A 12,038-nucleotide genomic window follows, 5' to 3' on the forward strand; every position below is an offset into this window, starting at 1 on the left:
TCAAACTCACAAACCATGAGATCATGACGTGAGCCAAGATCAAGAGTCGGATGCTTGGGGAGGAGCCAGGATGGCGGAATAGCATGCAAGTTTTTTTGTCTCGAGTCCATGAAATACAGCCAGATTAACACTAAACCATCATGCACACCTAGAAAACTAGTTTGAGGATTAACACAACAATCTGCACAACCTGAGCCACGGAACTCAGCAGGTACATGGTGCGGAGATGTGAACTGGGGGAGAGAAAAGGGGAGAGTTCGGGAAAAGCACCCCCCAAAAAACAGCTGGAGAGAAAGTGAAAAGAGAGAGTGAAAGAGAAAAGTGGAAACAGCCTCAGGGACTAAACTAAAAAGGGAGAAAGGAGAAAGGAGAGGGTTTAAATTCCATTAAGACTCTATAAACAGGGGGAGTGCAGAGTCTGAAACTCCACACCTTGATACCTGGCAGTGCTCTGGTGAGAAGAGTGAATCCCTAGAAGCAGAGTGAAGTCCAGGGGGACTTCATTGTGGCCAGATGGGGAGAGGTCGTTCCCCCCCTGGGAGGACATCTGGTAAAGACTGTGTGGGTCCCCCATGACAAAGGCCCCAGTGGACCTGGGAGAACAACTACATTCATTGGTGCTGGAACAAGTTTGTTAAAGGGGAAGCCTGATGACAGATGTATGTTGTGATTTTCCATAATCCCTGAAATGCTGCTGCTACATGATCATGTCCCTTTCTGGGGCAGGCTGGCACCTAGCTGCAGTCTCTGGGCATCGGCAGAAGCATGGTCCTGAGAACATTCCTAGGTGAGGCCGGCACCTGGCCATTGCTTGGTGAGACCCTCCTGCAGGGGCAGAACGGGTCAAAGCCGCAGTCCCTCAGAAGTGAGGGGTCAGGAAAAACAGCCACATCTGAGATAAAACTCAGGAGGGAGGTGCTGCCTGGGGCTTGGTCATGGACAGTGTAAAAGCAGGGTGTGGACGGAAGCTGAAGACAAAGGACAGGTGCGCAATTGCTGATCTGGGAGAAGAGAGTTCTGATGCTAGAGACTGGGTAGCTAGGTGACGCCATTTTCACCACTCCCGCACTTGCGCATACACACCTACAAGCACCACAACAATCCACCCCAGTAAGCTAAGCAGCGCCATCTAGTGGAAAATGGAGCTGTTACACTAAGTCCCGCCCAACTGGGCCAACCTTGCTCTTCAGGAACACAAATCTCTCTGCCTGCTTAGTTTATGGACTATAAAGCGCTTCATAGTTTGATTTCTAGGGGAAAACAAAATAATTTCAATCGTATTTCAGTCTGTTTGCTGGTCCATGTATTCAATTTTCCTCCCCCCCCCTTTTTCTTTTCTTTTTCTTGAATACAGAAAGAGAAAAAATTTATTTTAATTTTCAGTTTTTATTAAAAATATTTTTCCTTATTTTTTTCTACCACATTTTTTACTTTTGTGTAAATTTTTTCAAATTCAACTTTATTTCCATCATTTTATTTTATTCTATCTCAGTGTATTCATTTTTTTCAAATTTTCAAATGATTTCCTTTTTTTTTTCTTTCCCCTTTTTCTCTAATCTGTCAAGCCCCTTTCAACACCCAGACCAAAACACACTTAGGATCTAGCATCATTTATTTGCTTTTTGTGTGTGTGTGTGTTGTTTTAAATTTTTAAATTTTGATTTTTTAAATTTTAATTTTTTTTACATCATTAGTTCCTTTTCTCCCTTCAAAATGATGATATGAAGGAATTCACCCCAAAAGAAAGAGCAGGAAGAAACGACAGCTAGGGACTTAACCAACACAGGTACAAGCAAGATGTCTGAACCAGAATTTATTTTTTTTTTTTAATTTTTTTTTTTTTCTTTCAACGTTTATTTATTTTGGGACAGAGAGAGACAGAGCATGAACGGGGGAGGGGCAGAGAGAGAGGGAGACACAGAATCGGAAACAGGCTCCAGCCTCTGAGCCATCAGCCCAGAGCCCGACGCGGGGCTCGAACTCACGGACCGCGAGATCGTGACCTGGCTGAAGTCGGGCGTTTAACCGACTGCGCCACCCAGGCGCCCCGTGAACCAGAATTTAGAATCACAGTAAAAAGAATACTAGCTGGAGTAGAAAATATATTAGAATCCCTTTCTGCAGATATAAAGGAAGTAAAAGTTAGTCAGGATGAAATAAAAAATGCTATAACTGAGCTGCAATCTCGAATGTCTGCCATGGATGAGATAGAGCAGAGAATCAGTGATATAGAGGACAAACTTAAGGAGAATAATGAAACAGAAAAAAAGAGGGGGGTGGGGCGCCTGGGTGGCTCAGTCGGTTAAGCGTCTGACTTCAGCTCAGGTCACGATCTCACGGTCCGTGAGTTCGAGCACCGCGTTGGGCTCTGGGCTGATGATGGCCCAGAGCCTGGAGGCTGCTTCCGATTCTGTGTCTCCCTCTCTCTCTGACCCTCCCCCGTTCATGCTCTGCCTCTCTCTGTCTCAAAAATAAATAAACGTCGGGGCGCCTGGGTGGCGCAGTCGGTTAAGCGTCCGACTTCAGCCAGGTCACGATCTCGCGGTCTGTGAGTTCGAGCCCCACGTCGGGCTCTGGGCTGATGGCTCAGAGCCTGGAGCCTGTTTCCGATTCTGTGTCTCTCTCTCTCTCTGCCCCTCCCTCATTCATGCTCTGTCTCTCTCTGTCCCAAAAATAAATAAACGTTGAAAAAAAATTTAAAATAAAATAAAAAAATAAATAAACGTTAACAAAAATTAAAAAAAAAAGAAAAAGAAAAAAAGAGAGAGACAAGGCAAAAGAGCACAATTTAAGAATTAGAGAAATCAGTGACTCACTAAAAAGGAACAACATCAGAATCATTGGGGTCCCAGAAGATGAAGAGAGAGAAAAAGGGGTAAAAGGGTTACGTGAGCAAATCATAGTGGAAAACTTTCCTAACCTGGGGAAAGACACAGACATCAAAATCCAGGAAGCACAGAGGACTCCCATTAGATTCAAAAAAACCGACCATCAACAAGGCACATCATAGTCAAATTCACAAAATACTCAGGCAAGGAAAGAATCATGAAAGCAGCAAGGGGAAAAAATCCTTAACCTACAAGGCAAGACAGATCAGGTTTGCAGCAGACCTATCCACAGAAACTTGGCAGGCCAGGAAGGAGTGGCAGGATATATTCAATGTGCTGAACTGGAAAAATATGCAGCCAAAGAATTCTTTATCCAGCAAGGCTGTCATTCAAAATTAGAAGGAGAGATTAAAAGTTTCCCAACAAACAAAAATTAAAGGAGTTTGTGACCACTAAACCAGTCCTGCAAGAAATTTTAAGGGGGACTCTCTGAGGGGAGAAAAGATGACTAAATAAATAAATAAATACCAAAAGCAACAAAGACTAGAAAGGACCAGATAACTCCATAAGAAACTCCAACTCTACAAGCATCATAATGGCAATAAATTCATATCTTTCAGTACTCACTCTAAATGTCAATGAACTAAATGTTCCAATCAAAAGACACAGGGTAACAGAATGGATAAGAAAACAAGATCCATCTATATACTGTTTAAAAGAGACCCACTTTAGACCTAAAGACACCTTCACACTGAAAGGAAGGAGATGGAGAACCATGTATCATGCTAATTGTCGACAAAAGAAAGCCAGAGTAGCCATACTTATATCAGACAATCTAGACTTTAAAATAAAGACTGTAACAAGAGATGAAGAAGGGCATTATATTATAATTAAGGGGTCTACCACCAAGAAGACCTAACAATTGTAAACATTCATGCTCCAAATGTGAAACCACCCAAATATATAAATTAATTAATCACAAACATAAAGAAACTCATTGATAAGAATACCATAATAGTAGGAAACTTCAACACCCCTCTCACAGCAATGGACAGATCATTTAAACAGAAATTGCACTACTAGGTATTTATACAAGGGATATAGGTATGCTGTTTTGAAGGGGCACATGCACCCCAATGTTTATAGCAGCACTATCAATAATAGCCAAATTATGGAAAGAGTCCAAATGTTCATCAATGGATGAATAGATAAAGATGTGGTATATATACACGATCGAGTGTTACTCAGCAATCAAAAAGAATGAAATCTTGCCATTTGCAACTACGTGGATGGAACTAGAGAATATGCTAAATGAAATTAGTCAGTCAGAGAAAGACAAATATCATATGACTTCACTCATATGAGGACTTTAAGACACAGAACAGATGAACATAAGGGAAGGGAAGCAAAAACAATACGAAAACAGGGAGGGGGACAAAACATAACAGACATTTAAATATGGAGAACAGAGTGTTACTGGAGGGGTTGTGGGAGGGGGGGATGGGCTAAATGGGTAAGGGGCACTAAGGAATCTACTCCTGAAACCATTGTTGCACTATATGCTAACTAACTTGGATATAAATTGAAAAAAAAAAAAACAAAACAAACAACCACCATTAAAGTGTGAATTGGACAATTAAAAAAACATTGAAGTGTGAATTGGGACAATAAAACAAACAAACAAACAAACAAAGAGTTGGATGCTTAACTGACTGAATCACCCAGGCACCCCTACCACCTACCATCTTAACCATTTTAAGTATACAGTTCAGGAAGTTAAGTATGTTACATCATTGTGCAAAAAAAAATCTCCAAAACTTTTGGGACACCTGGGTGACTCAGTCAGTTGGGCATTTGGCTCCTGACTTCAGCTCTGGTCATGATCTCATGGTTTGTGAGTTTCAGCCCTGCATCTGGCTCTGTGCTGACAGTGTAGAGCCTGCTTGGGATTCTCTCTCTCTGCCCCTCCCCTGTGTGCTCTCTCTCAAAATGAATAAGCTTAAAAAAATCTCCAAAACTTTCTCATCTTGCAAAAGTGAAACTCCATACCCACTAAAAAAACAGCTCCCCACTAACCCCACCCAACAACCCCTACTTTATGTTCCTATGAATTTGATTATTCTAGATACCTCATATAAGTAGAATCATAAAATATTTGTGTTTCTGTGACTGACTTATTTCATTTAGCATAATGTCCTCGAAGTTCATCCACATTGTAGCATGTGACAGGATTTTCTTCCTTTTTAAAGCTGAATACTTCATTGCATGTACATACCATATTTTATTTGTCCATTCATTTCTCAATGGACATTTTGGTTGCTTCCACTTCTTGGCTATCATGAATAGTGTTGCTATGAACATGGGTGTACAAATACAAGGTATAAGGTTTGAAGCATATTTTCCTACTCTGATGATGGATCTGAGTGGATATAGTCACATTATAGTAACTATATTTCTGATTTTGTTGTTCTTTCAAAAACTTCCAGCCTCTCCGTATATATAACTAATGAAATAATATAAACTTATTATTCAAAACTCTCCAAAATACATGTGAAGTGATGAATCCTGATTTATCTCCTGCTACTCCTCTAAGCTTTCCTCTTTTTGAAACACTGTGAGCAAACAGAATAGTGCCATTTTGTCTTTTTGGAAGTTTATCCCCTGTATCCAACCCCACTTTTCCTACATGTCCAAATCCTCCTATCCCCTTCTTCATGAAGCCTTCCTGATCCCTCCAGTCAGATATGATTTCTTTCTCCTAAAAGTCCCCACAATGTCTGGTGGCAGATGTATTTGTGGTCTGTATTTATGAGTTGCCCATAAACTTACTGTCTCTACTCACCCCCTTCGATTAATAATTATTCGCTTCTATTGGGCGTTCACTATGTACCAGGCAATGTTCTAAGCACTTCATGTATATTAGTTTCTGTAATGGTTAAAATGACCTATGGAATAGGTATGATAATTATTTTGCTGATGAGAAAATGGAGGTACAAACAGGTTAAACATCTCTAGCCACATAGTGTGTTTTGAGTGGACGAGATGGGCTTGTGGTTTTGGAGTGGAAATGACAAGAGATCAGAGTGGTGGGAGTAGTAGTTGTGAGAGCGCCAATCCAAGAATGGCAATTTATTCAATTACAGAAGGGCTGCCAGCCCCTTTGCCTGACTTTACAATCAGCATGTTCACCACAGGAAATATATACCACGTGCTTATGTTTTTGTTAAGGACATTTGTCAATTTGTAGTATATTTATGAGTGATTATATGTTAAAGAACTGTCCTTCTCACTATAAGCTCCATGAAGATAGGAAACATGTCAGTTTTGCCTGGTTCCTAGTACAGTGCCTAATACATAATAGGTGCTGAATAAATGATAAACTTATAAATAGATGAATGACTAAATGAATGAGTTATACTCTGCACCGTATTGGGAATGGTGGGAGAAACAGCTGGAGAAATGTACCCTGAGTGCGTTGCAGATTCTGCTGTCCATGGAGGAATAAAAAGCTTACTTGCCCACTCTAAGCATAATATAAAAGATAAAAATTATAAAGAAAAAAGTAGAATTAATTTTATAAAAATAAAATATAAACCACAAAACCAGAAATGAAGCCCCTTGGGGCCCCTGGGTGGCTCAGTCAGTTGAGCATTGGACTCTTGATTTCAGCTCAGGTCATGATCTCACTGTTCTTGTTAGAGCCTGAATTGGGTTCTGTGCTGACAGTGCAGAGCCTACTTGGAATTCTCTCTCTCTCCTTCTCTCTGTTTCTCCTCACTTGTGCTCTTTCTCTCTCAAAATAGATAAATCACCTTAAAAAAATCCTTATATTTCAAAGCATCATAAACAATGGAAAAGTAAAAGATAAGATGGGAAAAATATTTACAGCTTGAATAACAGCCTTAAAATATGAAAAATTTTGACACTTCAAAAGAAAAAAGATAAATACCCCAGTAGAAAAATGGACAAAGGACACTCATTTTGTAAAAATGTTTGTTCTTGCAAAGAATTTCCCTGTGTCTATAAATGAAAATATGATCTTAAGATGAGCAACAATGTAAAAAAAAAAAAAAAAAGGAAGTAAAAAAACTGAATGGTCTTTAACGTTTTGTCTGTTAGTAAAATCAATTTTCAACTATCCATGGGTGAGTTATTCTTTGACTTTTCTATTGCTACCCAGGATTCAGAGGCACATTGATTAGTTTCACTTATTACCAGCAATAGTAGAGAGAATTTGAGTGGGGCTGAAATAATTATTTTAGAGTAATTACCTTCATTCATTCATGAACAAATATTTGTAGTATGCTAACTATGTGCCAGGCATTATGTTAGGTGTTGGGGTTATACTGGAGAGTAAAATAAAAAGGAACATATAAACTATAGTGAGTGGGGGGTGGGGGTGGGGAGCAGACATGAACTTACAAAAAACGCACAAAATATATATGTACGACTTTGATGAGCACTCTGAAGTAAAAGTACAGGTTGCCATGAGAGAGAGCAAGAGGGACCACACTTGGACTGTTGAGTCAGAAAGGGCTCTTGAGAGAATGATAAATGAACTGAGATTAGAGGGATTATAGTTAACCAGGAAGTGTGGATGGAAGAACAAGTTTGGGAAAGGTGAGCATTCCAGCTAAATGGAACTGCTTGAACAAAGGTCCTGAGTCAAAAGGGAGCTTGACACTTTACAGGAACTGAAAGAAGTCAAATGGGGCTGAAGTGGATGGGCTGAGGGAGTAGGTGCCATGGCATAGACCGATAAGGACAGGAAGGCCATAGCTAAGATTTGTGGGTTGTTTTTTTTTAAATTTATTTATTTCTCCCTTCCCTTCCCTTCCCTTCCCTTCCCTTCCCTTCCCTTCCCTTCCCTTCCCTTCCCTTCCCTTCCCTTCCCTTTCCTTCTTTTAGAGAGATAGACAGACAGAGAAAGCAAGCAGGAGAGGGTTGGAACGAGAGGGAATCCCAAGCAGATTCTGAGCTGTCAACACAGAGCCTGATGTGTGGCTCCATTTCATGAAATAGGAGATCATGACTCAAGCCAAAACTAAGAGTTGGATGCCAAACTGATTGAGCCACCCAGGCACCCTGACTTGTGCCTTTATTCTAAGAGTGCTGATAAGTTATTTAGGGGTTTTAGGCAAGATTATCCAACTATTCATAATGTTTCATATTATAAATTAGCTAGAATGTTGATGTGGGTTAATTAGGATAACAATTTTAGGTAATGCTTCAGATTAACTTTATAATTTAGGAAGCTTGTTTGAAGATTATTGTAGAGAAGCCTAGGACAATTAGATGAAGGATTCTTAGGAGTAGTATGGTTTATGTGCACAGACTTGGTGTAATGATAGAAACATCTTATTCAGAAAACTGGTATCTTTTTTTAAAAATTTTTCAGTGTTTATTTATTTTTGAGAGAGAGACACAGAGCATGACTAGGGGAGGGGCAGAGAGAGAGAGAGGGAGACACAGAATCCAAAGCCGGCTCCAGGCTCTGAGCTATTAGCACAGAGCCCATGCGGGGCTTGAACACACGAACTGTGAGATTATGACCTGAACTGAAGTCAGACACTCAACAACTGAGCTACTCAGGTGCCCCAGAAAATAAGTATCCTTCATATATCTCTGTAATGAATATAAAAACTTGGGTTATAGAAAAGGACCTTGTGTTTTTGGAGTCCAGTGAAATAAAATCATATTACATCCTAACATGATTGGTATCTGTCAGATTAGTTCTCCATTTGACATAACAATTGAGATATTAAAATTACAAGTCCAGATTGATATATTGTGCTTACTTAAAAGGATGAATTTTTTTTCTTAGCTATACTACTAAAACAGATTCATTTCTTCTTAAAGTGCATTTAAAACTGAAGATTAAATTTTGCATCTAAGAAAGTTTTATAAGAAGCACTGAACATTAAATATGGGTTAATAGTTCACGATCATGGTTAATCATTTAGAGATTAAATGACCAGAGGATCACACACAGTAAGATAACTCTTTTTATAAAAGGCTTAAAACCAAGCAAAACTAAAAAAAAGCATATAGGGATTTTGGTAAATGGTAAAGCGTAATGGCAAATTATTTTCATAAGACATATTCTATGGTACTCTTTTCTTCAGATATTTTACCTTAGCAATAAATCTTTCAGACTTTTACATAGAAATGAAGGACAGTTTACTTGTACTTGTACTCTGCCCAGCACATATTCTTAGTGAATGAGGTGAATACTTACAGTGCAGTGCTGACAAGGCTGAAATCAAAGGCTAAAGTCAGAATCGTGGAATAAGAAGCTGTGTATTCTTTTTGAGATCTCTCTAACAAAGAACCACTGAAATGTTACTAGAGAAGCATAAAAATTAGACTAATCATTGCAGTATCACTGGACAATCAATGGATGTTAGAGTATTGAATTGGTGGTCAGAAGAACTGAGTTTGATTTTCCAACTTCCTACAATGAATTGTGGTATTCCTTAACATCTTTGTACCTCATTTGCCTTCTATTTATAAACAGACATAATAGCTCCTTTATCTGCCTCATAGGATTATTATGAGAATGGAATAAATTGGTATATGTGAAAAATCTTTATAGTTTCAAAGAATATGTAAAAGTCACTAGAGGAAAGCCTTTTTCTCAAATATATTAAAATTCATAGTCAACTATAACAAAATGCCTTTTTAGGCCTTTAAAAGTTATTATGTAAACAATATGAATTGCTTAATAGAAAAAAGAAAATGCCTACAGGGTCTGCTTGAAAAACCATTTTATTGATTTTTCGCAAAAATGAACTACTTAGATATAAATGTCAAAGCATATCACTACAAAATCCATAGGATATCTAGATTTATTAATCAAATCAAGCCCTCCTTTTGCTATTTAATCTCCAGAGAAACCAGAATGGTCCTTTCTCTTTTTTATTTAGGTATGGAGGAAACACAAGTCATACCTCTCATGAGTATCTGCTGCTATCATCAATATAGTAATTTTGTGGACAGGCTGGATGGGACCGTAGGTTTGGAATTTTACTTCTGCTCCAGGGACTAGTTCGACTTGTAGTTCCAGAACCTTAATCAGCTTATCTGGAAGTTGCCTTTGCTATTAGAGAAAGATTCATGTACTGAGAAACTGATAATACACCCAAAACTCATTTGCTAATTTACAGTAAGAAATATTGTAAACTCATGTCTTCATGACAACGCTAATGTATTACTTTTGCTTTATAGTTCCTAAAGACTTTTGAATTCATGATCTCATTTTGGAACCTCATGACTTATGACTTTTGAACACAGTGACTTAATTTATTTCAAAATTGTTTATCAGGTGGAATATATCAAAAAAGCTCAAAGCAGAACAGGGGACCATATCTTAGTTGTCAAGAATAACATAGTTAACAGTTCTTCATATTTCCTTCCTTTTCTATGCATGTTTATATAATTGAGAATATATTGTATATGCCATTTAAATGTCAAAGTTTTTTTTTGTCTGGTTATGATGGCAATCTATACTTTTGTAAATATTTTGGAAAAGTTGTAGAAAGCAGACAAAAGTCCAAAGCAGAACATGAAAATCTCATATAACCTACTACTGTAGTTAACCACAATGAAAAATTTGGTGTATTTCCTCTCAGTATTTTTTTTCCTTTTTATTTTTTTGTTTTTTAAAAACCGTAGCTGAGGGGCGCCTGGGTGGCGCAGTCGGTTAAGCGTCCGACTTCAGCCAGGTCACGATCTCGCGGTTCGTGAGTTCGAGCCCCGCGTCAGGCTCTGTGCTGACTGCTCAGAGCCTGGAGCCTGTTTCCGATTCTGTGTCTCCCTCTCTCTCTGCCCCTCCCCCGTTCATGCTCTGTCTCTCTCTGTCCCAAAAATAAATAAACGTTGAAAAAAAAAATTTAAAAAAAAAATTAAAAAAAAAAATAAAAATAAAAACCGTAGCTGAGATCGTACCAAGGTAGGAATGCTTGGGGAGACCAACACTGGCTGGGCTTGGATCAGGCAGCCTCTACTCTCCAGTTTAGCGGATTGGAAGCTGCAGATCAGCACTTTTCTTCCTGGACAGGGGTAGTGAGAGTGAATATTTTCCTTTAAAGCTCACTTCTTTCTGTGTTTTAAGCTGTATTTGTACATAGATTCCCCCCTCCCCCCAAATCTTCAAAGCTATCGACACTTGCCCGTATTTCAAAAAGTTATCCTTGACGGCTTCTGGAAGCCCGTTCGACCCTTCACTTCTGCTCATCGAAAGACTCCCGCCCTAACTTCACTTTCTCCCGCGATAGTTGAAGAGGTGGTAGGAAGTCTCAAGTTTGGAGCTTCAAAGGGATCCTGAAACTCCCAACAGCCGAGTCACAGCCCTCGCCCCGCGGCGGGGTCAGGAGCGCCCCGGGGCTCCACTAGTAGGCTTCGTGTCTCTCAGTGGAAGGGTTGCGACCACGGAAGGCCTTCGCGGTTACGTCCTCTGCTCCAGGGGCGGCCGCAGTCCTCAGGGACGCCAGCCCATCCTCGCCCCTCCCGAGGTTACTCTCAGAGAGCACTTCCATGTGTCTCTGAGTCCTCACATCCCGCTGTTCTCGGGAGGGTCTTTTCCCATCTTGAGGAGGCTTGTAGGCCTCAGGCTCGCTCTCTGCCTGTCGTGAGATCCGGGCAGGCCTCTGTCACAGAACCCAATGGTCGGATCCTTTCCGCCCCGCTTTGCGAGCCTGGAGAAGTGCGTCCCTTCTCGCTTGCCTTATGCCTGGCGAGGCGGGGACCACACTACCGTGCTGCCTGCCGGAGGGGGGAACGCTCACGTGCGGCACTCTGCTTTCTAGCCGGTGACAGTAGCTCCCGAGAAAACCAACGTTCAGACTACCCGAATCAGTATTATTTTGTCCTGGGAGCCCGCACAGGAGGGCGGAAAGAACAGCTACTCGAGTTGGGCAGTGGACGCGCCCCTCTTCTCCCCCTCGGTTCGCCTGAACCGCCTGGAGCTGCAAGCGCGCCAGTCGCGGCGGAGCTTCCTCAGCCTTTGACAGCTCCGCGCGAGCACCACGGGCCTGGAGTCCCAGCTCCAGGGGCGGGACGGGGCGGGGCGAGAGCGCGAGGGGCGGGGCGAGCGCGAGTCGGGGCCAGAGGAGGGAGCGCGCGAGCGGAGCCGAGTGGTGCCGAGCGGAGAAGGGAGGTTCTGGGGAGAGGCAGGCAGAGCCCGCCGGCCGCCTGCGGCTCAGCGCGGAT

The sequence above is a fragment of the Lynx canadensis genome, chromosome C2 (genome assembly GCF_007474595.2).
Source record: "Lynx canadensis isolate LIC74 chromosome C2, mLynCan4.pri.v2, whole genome shotgun sequence".
NCBI classification, from domain to species: Eukaryota; Metazoa; Chordata; class Mammalia; order Carnivora; family Felidae; genus Lynx; species Lynx canadensis.